The sequence below is a fragment of the Platalea leucorodia genome, assembly GCF_965183815.1.
Source record: "Platalea leucorodia genome assembly, contig: HAP1_HAP1_SCAFFOLD_229, whole genome shotgun sequence".
In the NCBI taxonomy this organism is placed as follows: domain Eukaryota; kingdom Metazoa; phylum Chordata; class Aves; order Pelecaniformes; family Threskiornithidae; genus Platalea; species Platalea leucorodia.
Genome location: NW_028121334.1, coordinates 116,991 through 121,734, shown reverse-complemented (window position 1 = coordinate 121,734; position 4,744 = coordinate 116,991).

Sequence of the window (4,744 nt, the reverse complement as noted above, 5' to 3'; positions counted from 1 at the left end):
CACCCAGCACCTAACCGGGAGGGAATGTGGCAGTGCCTGTGGGCTGACACTGAGGCAGAGCTGGGGGCCGAATGGGGGAGCAGAGAAGACCTCCAGCAGCTCCTCTGCATACCTGCCAAGGGAGTAATGCACTTGGTGGTGCTTCTGAGAGAGGATGGTGGCACGGGAGGGGAGGTACTAAGAGCTGTGGTGCAGGGCACCGGGGCTCAGAACTAGGTCTGGGCTTCCCAGCAGGCAGTGCCAGTGGCTACAGCCCCCAAAGAGCCCTGAGCATGGAGAAAGCAGCAGCGCATCTCCTCCTGGCTGTGGAGAGCTGCTCTGGCTACAGAGAGGCTACTGGGAGTGCTGCGGTCAATCCTGGCTGCCCTGCATCTCCCAACCCAGCATGTCTCTTGGGTCCCCAGAGCAATTGCCCTGACTGGGGTGACAGCCCTGCCTGGCCAGGGACTGAGGGGAACTCTGGGTTAAGTCATGCTTCCTTCAGGGCAAGCGGGGTCCCAGCCTTCCTTTCGATGCCACACTTGAGGAGGGGCGATGGCACGACGGGATGCTCAGTCGTGAGCACCAGTCCTTCTTCATCCGCTTCCCAGGCCTGGTGGAGCTCCCGGACAGCAAGGACTTCTGGCTCTGCACCATGACCATGCTTTAGGGGACCCACACCCTGGGCATTGTCTTGGATTAGGCAAACGCTGGTGTTTTTGTCTCTGAGGCAATTTCCAGCCCAGGTCATCTCTGTTCTGATCTCTCCCTAACCCTCCTCTCATCTACCTGGCCATTCCTCGCCCCCTCCCCACCACCCCTGCAGGGCCCCGAGCTGGCGATGCTGCTCTGCAGGGTGATTTGGCTGTGGTGCCTGGGGTCACAGGGCGACTCCACACTGGCCTTGCTGCTCAGGGTGTGGGGCAGCTCCAGCTGGATGGGGATGGCTGCTGCTCATCTCCCCACTGCACGGGGGAGATCCCGTTTTATTACAGAGAGGCTATGGGGCAGTCAGCTCTGCCCCGGTGTTAGACACACTCTTACCCAGGCTCCAGGTGAGACAGAGCAGGTTCATGCCTCTGGAGAAGCGAGACAAATCCAAACATTTCTCTAGGAACACAATAACCACAAGTAACAATAATGGTAAAGTTAAATGATAATGACAAAAATAATGACAATACACCAAAGCACCAGGTTTGGATGGGATATCCTGGGAGTCGTTTGCAGAGAGAGATGGAGAGTTGATCACTATTGCAGAAACTTTTATGCAAGCCCTTTCCTAATTCCACCCTTGAGCTCCTGGTTCCTCATGCTGTAGATGAGGGGGTCACTGCTGGAGGCACCACTGAGTACAGAGCTGCCACCACCAGACCCAGGGATGGGGAGGAGATGGAGGGGGCCTTCAGGTGCTGATAAAGAGGGAGACCACGGCCAGGGGAGGAGGCACGCGGAAAAGGCTTTGTGCTGTCCCTGCTCCCAGGGGATCCTCAGCACAGTCGTGCACACTTTCCCACGAGACCCAGGAGGGTCCCGCAGCGTTTTTTTGGAGAAGGGTTGTGCAGCCTGGAAGCACAGGGAGGCGGGAAAGTTCTCACGTCAGGCGCAGACACTGAAGCTCTGACACCGCAGTGACCCGTTCTCTGACAGCGGTTCAAAGGAGCATTTTTACCTCACCACGAGCCTTCCTTGTGCTCAGTTGGGTCATGGCCCTGGAACACGCCAGGAGCACGGGCACCACCGCCACCGGAGGGCAGACACGCGCCATGCCCCGCCCACCAGCTGCCAGCAGAAGTCCCGCCCCTTCCCAGCTGCCTCAGGGGCCATTTGCCCCGGAAGGCACTCCCCTCTACGGGTCACGTGCTTGGTTGTGATTGGCTGGAAGGAGCAGCCAGCCCTTCTGGTTGACCCGGAAGTACATCTGACCCAGAAGTCTCTTCCCCTGCATACACCAGGGCTGCCATTTTGTTTTGGCCACCCTTTTGTTTAGGCTGCCATTTGGGGCGTGGTGGTGCCATTTTACAACATGGTGCCACCATTTGACGACAGTGAGCTGCCATGATCTTAAACATCACACTGCTCTGTGATTGGCTGACAACAATTGCTTGAGAGCATCAAACCCACGTCTTCTCAGGAAATCCTGTGACTGGCTGGCAAGAGGAGCCTCCCCTCCCGCTGCGCCCAGAAGCAGTCGGCAAGGGAAGCCCCCTGTCATTACGTACAGGGAGGCCGCCACTTGTGACAGCCTCATTCCCCACGTGATCTCATACTGCACTGTGGATGGCTGGCAGCCATTTCTTTGACACCGTCAGACCCATGTGTTCCCATGCAGCCCTTTGATTGGCTGCCTGCCTCCTTTGGACAAGGACATGCTCAGATAGAAAAATATGTACATTTATGTACAATATAAACATTTTTAGAAATATATCTAAAACTGAGTGTTCAAATAAGTATATACTATATTTTTATTTATTTATGATTAGAGACAGTATTTTAAATATATATACTTCTATACACATAGGCATGTGTATGCATTTATATATAGATATATGTTAACATTTATAAAGGCAGAGAAATTGAATCTATATAGCAATTGCAACATAGGTATCAAATGGATAAAACCTTCTTTAATAAGAGCTACTGGAAGGAATAATCAGAGTTTAAATGTGAATAGAAAGCAAAGTACAAGGGTGGGTCGAGGTCCCCCACTTTACCAGGCTGCAGAAGCAGCCCAGACATGTCTGGGGTGGGGGGAACCTCAAGAGGGTGGGGAGGACACAGCCAAGCTGGAACATGCCCGAGGGCTATGGCCCCCTCCCAGGAGGCCACCAAGGGGCCCTTGGCCCAAATCCTGTCAGCATACAAAGAAGAGCCCAATCCTGTGAATTGGCCTAGGAAGCTCCCACATCCCAGCCCGGCCCAGCAGGATGGCCATGCAGGGTGAACTGGGGAAGCCTCTCAGCTTTTCTCTCTGCTGCAAGACACAGGCAACGCTGTCTGCGAACATGAAAAAAACAGGACAAAATGCCAGCTTCAGAAGAATATGTGCATGGGGACCACATGGAAAAGACCCACAGAGGATCTGAGCAAAGCCCATGTGAACGAGAGGAACTAGCCAATGAGCCCATGAACAGCAAACTGGATTTTGAGGTGCCAAAGAGAGGGGAAGGGTGCTGGTGGGGAACTCCCTTTCCCCAGGGTTGTGGGGAATCTCACAGCTACCTGTAAGACCAGTGTGGGGTGTGGGCTGGTGATACATGTGATTCCGTGTCCTGAGGTTGATAATCTGACTGAATGCTTCAAAAAGCCTTGGCTGACTGAGTGAGGGGAGAAGTCAGGAGTGTGCTGGGACTTGTCCAGGTCCACCTGAGCCAGACCAGGCAAACCCAGTATGCTGTGTCTATGTCCTGTCAAAGGATGGGGAAGGGAGTGGTGGTGGTGGATGGAAATGTATTGAATACTGTAGGACCTGAGCGGGATGCACACGGTATGGAATAAGGGGTGGAGATTGTACTGGGTCCGGCTGGGATGAAGTTAATTTTCTTCTTAGCATCCCCTGTGGTGCTGTGCTTTGCCTTGGTGGCCAAAACAGGTTTGACAGCAAGCCGACATTGTAGCTACTGCTGAGCAGTGCGTGCACAGCATCAAGGCCTTCGCTGTTTCTCGCTCTGCCCCGACAACAACAACAAAAGCCAGGATAGCTGATCCCAACTGACCAAATCGATATTCCACACCATATGATGTCATGGTCAGCAATAAAACTGGGGAGGAGGGGGTGTTCTCCAAAGTGTCCTTTGCTCAGAGACTGGCCGGGCATCAGTCTCCTGCTGTGAGTGATTCCTCTTCCACTTATTAAACTGTCTTTATCTCGAACCATGAGATGTATTTTCTTGCTTTTGCCCTTCCAGTTCCCTCCTCCATCCTGTTGATGGGGAGTGAGCAAGTGACTGGGTGGGGGCTGCCACATGAGGTCACTCCACCATGTCAGCACACAGCAAATAGGTTGGTATGTGCTTGAGTAGATGATTGATAGGCTGAGAGCTGGCACATGGCTTGTGCAAGTGGTTGTGAGATTACTGATGCCTGAGTATCTGATAGGCCAAAAGCATGCATGTGGCTTGTGCCGGAGCTTGTGAGGTCACTTGTGCCTTTGTATCTCATAGGTGAGTGGATAGCAAGTAGGTGGATACGTGGTGGTCAGGTCACTGGTGCCTGAGTAGCTGCTAGGCAAGAGGGAGACACATGGCTTGGGTATGTACTTGTGATGTCACTCTTGGCTGAATAGCCGATAGGCCAGGGCCAGGTGCATGGCCCTGATAGGTGCTTGTGATGTCACCGGAGGCTGAGTACCCCAACAGCGAGTACATGGCAAATGGGTGTACATGTTCTTGTGAGGTCACGGGTGCCTGAGTAGCTGATAGGGCAGGAGCAGGCATCTGGCATTGTACTGATTTTGGCTGGGGTAGAATTACCTTTCTATTTAGTGAAATAGTGAGCGACTGTGTGGGACTTAGCTGCTGGCCGGGGTTAAACGACAACAGGTATGTGTAGGTTGTTTTGAGGTCACTGCTGCCTGAGTAGCTGATAGGGCAGGAGCAGGCCCACAGTTTCTGTAGGTGGTTTTGAGGTCATCGGTGCCCAAATAGCCGATAGGCCAGGAGCAGGCCAACATCAGAGGCAGATGCTGTGACATCATCTGTGGCTGAGTAGCAGATAAGCCAGGGGCTGTGTGTGAGCTTGCGATGTCACTGGTGCCTGAGTAGCTGAT